Source organism: Silene latifolia, chromosome 11, assembly GCF_048544455.1.
Source record: "Silene latifolia isolate original U9 population chromosome 11, ASM4854445v1, whole genome shotgun sequence".
Lineage (NCBI taxonomy): Eukaryota > Viridiplantae > Streptophyta > Magnoliopsida > Caryophyllales > Caryophyllaceae > Silene > Silene latifolia.
This window is the reverse complement of record NC_133536.1, coordinates 73,502,196-73,513,877: the sequence shown is the minus strand read 5'-3', so window position 1 is coordinate 73,513,877 and position 11,682 is coordinate 73,502,196.

Here is an 11,682-nt window from a genome sequence, read left to right as displayed (position 1 = left end):
CAGCGGAAAAATTTTCAACCAACAAGCAAGGCTTACATGCATTACTATATGCTATGTCTCGAATTATAACTCAACTATACCATAACTATCATCATAGTAATTACTGTGGATTTGTAAACTCGTATATGACTCCCGTCATTATTAACTTATAGCAAACACCTACGTGTTCACTTTTCATGTCGCAACATTCATTTCTTCATTTTCACGCATTTCCATTACATACACTTTCGTCACATATCTCATAACCATCACATAAACTCACTAATCATTCAAAGAACTTCAATGATCTCATCAACAATTACCATACACGGCCTAATATATCACTAACACACCCCTATTAACTTCTAGCAAAGACTTAACCGGATGTAGCTCCGGCACAATTATCATGCATATCACACATAGACACACGGACCCCACATTCCCATACCATGTGACTGGCTTAAGTGTCATGGGGCCAAGATTTTGAAATGAGAGCGCCTACTCACCCAAAATCTAGCATCAGCTGGGGCTCCCATTACACATACACCAGGTTCATTTTATTAGACTCTCTACGTTTATTATGTTCATTTGTTACAGGTTCCAAAATCGTCGCTCTGATACCACTTTGTAACACCCCCATATTCAGAGGAGCCTTAACTAGGCCTTCCTTAGGATATAAGGACGTTACCATCTCGGTTGCCCGAGGATAGCAATATTCAAATTGTCGATAAAAGAACTATTAAGATATATATTACAAGCGATTTAAACCAAAATACGATATACAGGTACAACTCAAAGACTATTCACTATGACCGCCATATCTCGTGAGGACTCATCCCTGCCCGGACTCCAGCTATCAACAACATCAACACCTGCTAAGACTGACTGCTCACCATAGGGGATCACGGCAGACACATAACAAACAAACAACCACACAAGGTCAGTACTGAGATACTACGCAGCAATAACGACTACAACTACCAACACAATACGACGCTAACAGCCTTACATACAATCACAATAAACCAACATCCTCTGTCACTGACTGTCCACTGGACCAGTCCTACCAGTGGGGGACCGCAGCCGTACCCACCAAATCCCCGCTCACCATACTGAGCGATAACCCTGTCCATTAATGTGCACATCCTTTCTGTGGCGGGTTCCACAGAAGGCGAAACTAGGGCGTGAAGCCACTCCCGCAAGTGACCCCACTCAGCCGAGGCCACGCCTCGCGAACCATCAACAATGATCACAACCACAAAGACAATACAATTACTATATCAAACAACCAAACACTATACAGCCACAACATCCGACACACTAGACCATCTACAGAAACTGAGTAGGCGAACCTACCTTTAAGCCACCGCAACCCATCCATGCCGACAGATAACATGTCCAGCGACCAAGCAACGCCTATAACCAGGATACAATTCTAGATTACTAACAAGCAAACCCTAACTACGAAGAACAAGAACACGGATGATGATTATGACATACCTATAGGGAGAAACTCAGCAAAAGACCGCTACCCGACTCAAGAGACGCTCTCCTAAGGCACAAGGATCTTCACAAAGGCTTCCATGGAGGTTTTGAGGTGAAGGGAAGGGAAGGAGGCGACTGAAAGATAGGAGGAAAGTGGCGGAAGTGATATGCGGATTTAACAAAACGCGATATAAAACCCTCGCTAAAAACTGGGTACTCGATCGAGTACCCAACATACGCGGTCGAGTAGCCCGCTACTCGATCGAGTAACCTAGCTACTCGATCGAGTAGCCTCTACTCTATCGAGTACCACTCTTAACACGCAACCCAAGATGACTTCAGCACTTACTTCTAAGACTATTCCCGCTCCCAAGGTCAGTCAACGCTGGTCAAAGGGTCCCTAAAAGGACGGGTATTACAACAATACCCTTAAGAGATAAAATATAATTAATTGTACATTGATACAGATTAATTAATTCCTTAAAATTGAACAATTCACGTATGTGAGTAAGAATATGAATCTTGTTGTCGTTCGATTAAATGAGATTCGTTTTAGTAATTAAGTTGTTATATTACTAAAATATTGTTTTCTGAAACAATTAAATTAAGAATGAACAGTTAATAATAATTGCAATATGTTGTAGATTATATTAACATGGACCATTTTATTTACTTGTAATTGTGAATTACTAGTCAATTGTTGTACATAATTAAATTAATATATGTAATGATATTTAATTGTTAAATATGCATTAATATTATTAATAACATGTTACATGTCACATGTCATACATTATATGACAAATTGACAAATTGACAAAAATAAAATGGACTCTATATTAACAAGGGGAACCGGTTTTAGGGTGGTTTAGGTGAAATGGTTAAAATCATTTTATTAGTGGTAAACACAATGATTACCTACTAAACCTAAACTATACCGTAGTAATTTTGAGATGAACAATTGAAAAAGCATTTTGTATACATTGACTCTCCTCTCTCCTCCTCTCCACCGGTTTTCCCCCTCCCCCATAATAAGAATTATTCTTATTTTTTCATATTCATTCTAAGAAAAATGACTTCTTACTCTTCTCTCTTTTCTCTAAAATAAGTTTTCGAAAGTTAATTGTTCTAATATCCAATATACAAATTACTAAAAGTAGTAATACAAATTAATATTAGATTATATTTTAAGGATAACTACTAAACTAATCTAGATAATTATTTAGTAGTTTTAAGGGAGTTGTCTTGGTGCAATTGATAGGAGGTTCTCATACATTTGGGACAAAAGGAATCATCCAATATTTCAGCTCAAGAACAAGTAAGAAAGGTGTTCTTACTTGTGCCCTTAAAATCCGATTTCCATATTGTAAGGAATTTTATTCTTACTCCTAATTTTATGTATGTTATGCATGCATAAGATCAACATCTAATTAAAAGAGTTATATTGATCTAAAATTAAATGAGTTTAATTATAGGGTTATTGAATCCTTTCAAGTGGTATCAGAGTTTTGGTTGTTGCATGCATAATCGGCGTAGTTTTTCCGACTAATTTAGAACTAGAAATTTGTAATTTATATAATTAGGTCACGAAAATTTTTGCATGTCATATATTATGGTCCTAAAATGAATTTAGGTCATTTTGATGATTTATGGTGATTTGTGGCTCATTTTAATGATTTTTAGAATTTTATTACATTTAATGTATAAAATGGTAATTAAAATGCTAAAAATAGTTAAACTTTGTTTTGCATGATTTTACTTATTGTATGTAAAATTTCGTATAAATGTGATTTATTTTGAATGATTTATAATTTTTATGAGATAAAAATGACATAAATGGAGGTAAAATGGTTAAAATTAGTTAAACTTCGAAATAGGCCATGAAATTTTAATATGTTGTCACATGCACATTTTACTCACTGTGTGTAAAATTTGAGATGAACGTGATTAATGTTTCATGATTTATGATTTTTTAGTGTAAAAATGACATAAATAGTGACTATTTTAGAAAAAATAGCTAAAATGAAATACATGGCATGAGAAAATTATTTTAGGTTGAATTATTATCCCACATATCAGATATAAAGTTAGAAAATTTATTAGATTAATTTTTATATGCTTTAGATATTTTATTTGATAAAACCGATTAATTGCAACCATATTTTTCTCGAAATAAATTCGAAAAATTTTAACCTTGATTTTTGACAATATGATCATGGAATTTTTCCTTAATGTTAAAAAATTTGACATTCAAATTTTGAAATTATTGTAATTTAATTTGGATTTATTTCATAAAAGGTTATGATTTTAAGGTCTATTATGAGCATAAATATTAAATCAAGTTGAATTATTGTCAAAAATTCAGTAATGACTAATTTTAGAGTCCTAAGATGTTAGGATAATTAACTTGGACTAAAATTATATTTTAGTAATATTTTGTGTAATTTTAATAAGTTAAAATTGCGAATATCCATAAAACCGGTTTATATTTACGATATAAGTTTAAATAGGGCGATTTGGCACATAATTGGCATGTTAGATACATATTATAATGCTGCATTTTTCATTGATGAATGTCACATTTCTTTTATATATTTTGGAATTATGTAATTTTATCTTAGTATGACCTTAGATTTAATCGATATTGCCCGTAATGTAAGGGAATATCTATTCGGTTGTAATTTATTGTGATCTCGAATCAATTTTATTTTATTTTATTAGACTTTATTTTACAAATGTATAATAGTAAGTAAAATGTACATTTTATTATTTTATTATTTGTTATCCCGGAGTTTCCTAAAGACGGTGCCATTCGGAAAGGAGTTCCGATCGAGACGGCGTTTGTCCTTGGGAGGCGTGTCACATCAAGATTCAAGGGACCAAATGAGTTGGTTTCTGAATATGTAATAGAATATAACGTTTTCTATTTTAGGAAAGGCCATACTAAGAAATTTATTTTCTTTATTTGCTTGCTTTATATGTTTGCATGCATTGCCAAATCGCCATAACTACACATGCATATTTAATCATTTTATCGACTATTGTCAATTATAATTATCGAGTATTCATCGACTTAATTCACTTAAAGATGATAGATAAGAAATCGACAAGACCTCTCACATATTTAAAATTGAGAATAGCCTTACCAAATAGTAGGACTCATGAATCCCTTTGACATTTGGGGTAGATTCGGTTCCCCGGTGTACTTTTATCTATCATTGAGTAAGTGGGGTAATAAAACGTTATTACACGCGAAATTTGGTTGGTCTCAACGGGATATAAAGACTAGTCTTATGTTCCGGGGCTAGAGATGGAATTTATGAAATACATCAACCGAGAATTCTATAGTTGAATCAATTAAAGAGTTAATTCACCAAATTTATGCAAGTATGGGTTGTATCGGTTTCCCGTGCCCATATTTGTGTAAAGATGGATCTCGGAATCATTTATATAATTTAGGTGCGAGGTTATTATATAAATGCATAATTTTAAAAACCTTGTTAAAAATGTTTACAAGTAAAATGATAAATGTTAATTGTTTTCTTCATTTCCTTTTTGTAGTCAATTCGATTAATTTGCAATGATAACTCCGATTTCATCCGCTTCCACGAGTGGAACCGCTCCACCACTCACTAATGCTTCTTGGCTCCGATCCTTTATGGATCGATGTAAATTTGAAAAGAATGGGACTAACTTTGACGATTGGGATGCGCAACTCCGCTTGGCCGCGGAAGGTGACGACGAGCTCCGTTACCTTACCGAAGCCGCTCCCGCTACACCTACTACTAGGTCATCCGCCGCGGTTAGGGAGGCCTATGAGGCTTACCTAAAAGAATCGGCCGCGATCAAGAATGTCTTGATCTTCTCTATGAAAGCCGATCTCCAAAGGAGTGCTATTAAGATCGGCACCGCTTATGAGATCCACACCAAGCTTGTGACCATGTTTTCGCAAGCCCCTAAAATTATCCAATATGAGGCGGCCTCCGCATTCTTTGAGCTCAACATCAAAGAGGCTCAAGAGGTGAGCCCTCATTTGCTCAAATTGATTGAGCATGTTAAAACGCTCAAAATTCAAGGGGTTGAAATTCCCGAGCAACTTGTTATTGATCGAGTGCTACATTCCTTGAACCGCATCAAAGCTTATGTACAGTTTAGGGTAAACTACAATATGCAAAACATGAAAACCTCTTTCCATCAATTGCACAACTTTCTTGTACAAGCCGAGAGAGACATGGGTCTCAATGTAAGTATGACTAAGGACGTACTCAATATAAATGAAAAGAGCAGAGGGAAATTCAAGAAACGCGCTAGAAAGGGTAAGAAACCCACTCCCAACAAGGACAAAGCAAAAGCTATTGGGAATAGCTCATCCAAGACCAAAAAAGACGCATCTTCCGAAGATAAGTGCCACTATTGTTGTGGTACGGGCCATTAGAAGCGAAATTGTCCAAAGTATCTTGGAGATATTAAAGCTCGATGTGTGGCTCCAGTAGGTAATAAATTCTCTAATTTATTGTGTTATTGATATAAATCCCAACTTTGGTATTTAGATACAAGTTGTGATTCTCACCCCCTTTAAATGTAAAATAGGGCCTGTGAGCAAAGACGAAGGCAAGGAGGAGCAAGCTTGAAGAAGATCTTCAACAAAGGGATGCTAGGGTAGCCGCCCATAGTAGAAGACCTATGGAAGCTTGGATTTTATTTTGTATTGTCTTCTTAGTATTATTGTATCCTGGCTTATTGTTTTAGAACTTTTTTTGATTTCCATGTTGGACATGGAAATTTGTTTTATTTCCATTTTGCAAACAATGGTTGTATGAATTTTAATGACTTGGCTTTCAACCCAATTCATTCGGTTTATGGAATTTATTTGTTCTAAAAACTTGTCATTATGCACTTTTTACATCAACAACATAAATTAATTTGACTTAAATTGATCATAAAAGAATTACAACGATTGGATCATTGTAATGAGTTCATAAGCGATGAATTTGATTCCCTCTTATGCTTTTATGATTAAATATCACATCTTATTTGAGATAAGATAGAACGATTGAAAAGTCAAATAGAGTTATTTGAACTCAAGGTAGAGAATTTTATAAATCAATTGAGAACACCACTTATAACTAAGACTTGTAACCACTAATAAGACTCCATACGAGTTATGGGAGGTCTTAAGACCCTAAAATTGTATAAGACATGGATATGAGTCCAATCCTTTATCTTATAAAGGTTATTCTATCTTACTACTAGATTACAATGTCATTACAAGAGGGTCACCTATTAAGGTCAAAATGTGCGACATTCTCTTGAGAATTGTTTGTTGCTTGCATAGCTATCTTACGAGAAAAAATAGGCGTATTTTTCAAAAGATAGAGTGGGAGAAAATTTGCAACAAACTCGAGACTAGCGAGGAGACCAAAAGAAAGCTTCTTAGGTCAAATTCGAGACTAGTGAGGAGACCAAAAGAAAGCTTCTTAAGTCAAACTCAAGACTAGTGAAGAGACCAAAAGAAAGTGATCTTTAATAATGATTATGAAGTGCTTATATCGAGAAATTTCAATTCAATCTTACATAAGAGCCTAGCGAACCATTGTGAATTTCTATGCATAAGAGTTGTATGGTTAGACATTGAATTGTCTACAAAGCTAAGTTAAAAGTAACTATGCTAAGATCCATATCTTCATTGCTACACCTTATAGTGTGAATGATCAAGTTAGATGTTAAAACCAATTTCTAAATAGGTATTTAGAAATGCGTGTGTTTGTGACATGAGCACGAGGTTTTAATTAACAATTAATAAAAAAACAAAAAAATTGCAATGATCAGTACAATTAAGTGATGAGTAAATGGTTTCACTCGAGTTATCGAGAAGCCATAAGTATACATGGATTTAAGTGTGAGTCAATATTGCCATGTTTATACATGGAGATCAGTGGGAGAAATTGTCTTTCATGTTAATGTCATTAAGGATGACATGCTAACACTGCCATCATTGAAGGAGTGTTTTCGTTTTCAATTCTCGATGAAAGAAAAACATGATGCATTCTAAAATTCCAAATCTATTATGATATAAAGAAATTTAAATTGGCACATGGATTAATATCTTATGTTGATAAGAATCTTTATCTGTTTAATGTCAACATATGTTGAGGAGGTTATTCATTTTGATGAAAGTGGAATTGCTATTATAGAATCATAGTCATTCACTGAACCCCGTGAGTTGTTGATCACATGAGATCGATTGCTAATGTTTCCGCCATTAGAACGATCATGTACGCCAATAAATGCATATCCCCTGATGAAACATATGCTTAGAGCATAACAAGTCAATGACAAGTTATTTCATATGATAAGGTCATTTGAAAACCTTTAAAGAACGTCCATTATAATTCTTGAGAAGAACTGAGGATCCGGTCTTGTGTTTGGTTGACATACTAAGTTGTGTGGAAGGGTTACACAAACTCTAGTTTCCAAAACTATAAGGATTTATCAAAATCCAAGACTGATTTTATCGACTTAGGAGTAAGTGACTAGAAAAGTGTTCTAGTATCAATCATTGCAAGTTCTACAAATGGAGTCTGAGTACGTGGTGATATGGTGATTAATAAAGGAACTATGGGTAGATCCTTTCGCCAAGTATTTTATCACAAGTTATATGCTAACCGTGGGAGCATTTTACAAGTTAAAAGGCTCCAGTCTATGAAGAAGACTAGCCATGTACTCAGAGAAATTCATGACATTATAAATGACATCGAATAGAAGGAAAAAGCAATTCACAAAGTTGTACCAAGTGGATACATGGTATATCCATTAACCAAGCTTTTATTTCACCTTGATAAGTGTAATATATATATATATATATATATAATCGCATTTATCGTTTGAGTTTCTTAAACTCAACCATTACCTTGTTATATCCAAATAGGTTGTTGAGACAACATTGAACCCTATTAAAGTGAACTGGATTAACATAGTAATTGCCCCTGGTTACTTACATGAGGCGACGTCTCTAAGTGACTAGAATGTGAGTCGATTGATGGCAACTTCAAGTGCCATAGGGTCATAAGAGATGGCTAGTTGATCACACAGGCAGACTGTAAGGGACACTCTGTCGGGCAATGACCGCTTATAGAGTTCTGGTAATTCATATAGCCTGGTCATGGCAAGAGCTACTATAGTATTATTTTGAGTCAATTCTTTGACTAAAGACTGTTCGCCCAAGTTGGCACAGTTTTTGAGTGACTTTGAGTTATGCGCTACGACTTTCGTAAATGAGGTCAAATGGCCATCTCTTGGGTCATGATGAGCTATGTCTAAGCAAAGGAAATAGTGCGATAAGAATTGTCCACCTCCTTGTCAGGGTTATTTAAATATCTCAGGGCCACTCGAGGAGTAGTGAACTGAAAATGCGTGGCCACGCTCGGAAGGTATATTTGGTAGATAGTTCCAGTTAGATGGTTACTCTCCAGATCGAGGAAACCACTCTTGATATGATCACTTGCAAGAACGACCTGCAAGACACCTTGCATTGAGTGGGAGATAGTAATAGGACAGGAGAATTGGTGACGCACACTTGTCTCAGACAAGTGGGAGATTGTTGGAATATGTGTCCTCAAAAATAGTGTGATCACATTATTGAAACTCATACTAAGAATACGTAAAGGGATGATTCATTTTATAAGTCAACTGGTCAACATTAATCGGTAATGATTGGCTGACTAGAGTTTGACATTACTGTCGTTTATACGGTGGTGATCAGTTGATCCCTAAAGGTCACACTTGAGTGACGATACCCTTAATAGATAAAATTAATTAATTGTATATTGATACAGATTAATTAATTCCTTACAATTGAACAATTCACGTATGTGAGTAAGAATATGAATCGTGTTGTAATTCGATTAAATGAGATTCGTTTTAGTAATTAAGATGTTATATTACTAAAATATTGTTTTATGAAACAATTAAATTAAGAATGAACGGTTAATAATAATTGCAATATGTTGTAGATTATATTAACATGGACCATTTTATTTACTTGTAATTGTGAATTAGTAGTCAATTATTGTGTATAATTAAAATATAAGTAATGATATTTAATTGTTAAATATGGATTAATATTATTAATAACATGTTACATGTCACACGTTATATGACAAAATGACAAATTGACAAAAATAAAATGGATTCCATATTAACAAGGGGAACCGGTTTTAAGGTGGTTTAGGTGAAATGGTTAAAATCATTTTATTAGTGGTAAACACAATGATTACCTACTAAACATAAACTATACCCTAGTAATTTTGAGAAGAACAATTGAAAAAGCATTTTGCATGCATTGGCGCTCCTCTCTCCTCCTCTCCACCGGTTTTCCCCCTCCCCCATAATAAGAATTGTTCTTATTTTTTCATATTCATTCTAAGAAAAATGACTTCTTACTCTTCTCTCTTTTCTCTAAAATAAGTTTTAGAAAGTTAATTGTTCTAATATCTAATATACAAATTACTAGAAGTAGTAATACAAAATAATATTAGATTATATTTTAAGGATAGCTACTAAACTAATCTAGTTAATTATTTAGTAGTTTTAAGGGGGTTGTCTTGGTGCAATTGATAAAAGGTTCTCGTACATTTAGGACAAAAGGAATCATCCAATATTTAAGCTCATGAACAAGTAAGAAAGGTGTTCTTACTTGTGCCCTTAAAATCCGATTTCCATATTGTAAGGAATTTTATTCTTACTCCTAATTTTATTTATGTTATGCATGCATAAGATCAACATCTAATTAAAAGAGTTATATAGATCTAAAATTAAATGAGTTTAATTAGAAGGTTATTGAATCCTTTCAGAGTCATACTACCATACCACTTTGACCTCTCATTATTCAAGTCATCGACAAGAAGGTACGCATGCACTAGGCAAAAGGCAAGAGCCCTTCTCCTAGCCACCTTCGAGACATTGACATCCAACCGGTTTGAGAAGATGTTGATGAGAGCCAACATATCCACACCATGGGGAGCAAGGAGAGTGTTCACTTGGCTCGTTGACAAGCCCAACATTGAACGAAACTTCTCTTTGTAACACAACCGAGTCAGAGGAAGCACCGGAGTACAACCCGGCATCCCCCAATGGCGCCACTTCTTCGGAAAAGGGCAAATTTCACCTTTCGGAAAAACGAAAACATGATTTTCGAGCCCGAAAACCGATAGCATGGTTCAAGAAACGAGGATTGCACCTTGACTTGACGAAGAACAAACAATTGACCAACTCCCATTACAACGAGTTGATACTTCTCGGGAGGCGACAAATCCCGACAACAATGTCGCAACCTATTTTCAAAAGCATCCATGAATTATTTGTGGAAGAAGAGGAAAGGTTTTCGTAGAGATGTTTTTTATGTTTCGGATGATGAAACAATGAAGCACAGACGGCCTTATTTATACAAAACAATCAGCGCTTTTTTCCCGAAAAAGGGGGAAGCTCATTTGCATCGCCTATGGCCTCGCGCCTCTTTAAGCTGCTCCTCAGGATATGCACCTTGTTTTGTCCCTATCAAGTTGTGTTTCGTCCTAACACCTAGATTTTTTCGCCTCAAGGCTCGCGCCTCTTCGGGCCTATCAGGGAATTGTTATGTTTTCTCACACTCACATTTCCTTGTTTTCGCGTTTTACGAAATCCGACACGGTTTCCATAACGCAGCTTTAAACATACGGGCTTTTCCCTTCATTTTTTAGGGGAGAAGGGCTAGTCACCCCGATCCGCGACGGATCGTTTCCATGTTAGTCGAAAATTCTGAAAATTTTTCGTTTTTTTGCATTTTTCACAAAACTCGAAAATTGATAACACAACGTCAGTTTTCTTCAAAAATTCAAACTCTTGCAAATCCGAGTCTTGATCTCGCAAATATCAAATCAAATAAACTTGCAAAAATCTCTTTAAAAATTCATCCGTGACGGTTTGAGTTTTAGTTTTTCAAGTTACAAATAAATTTTGAACAAAATTCGGTGTAATTTAATTCAAACTCGAATTAATCTCTTGAAATTTCAAATCAATTTCTTTTGAAATATCCAAACGTGACGACCTGTCGCGGAATTTTCAATATTTAACTTCGAATCATCATGGTTATTTTTGTTTTCATCAAACGCTTTTGCGTGTTTACGTGTGTGCATACGTGCTACCTGTTGTCTGTTTTCTACACTAACCATGCAGGAACAA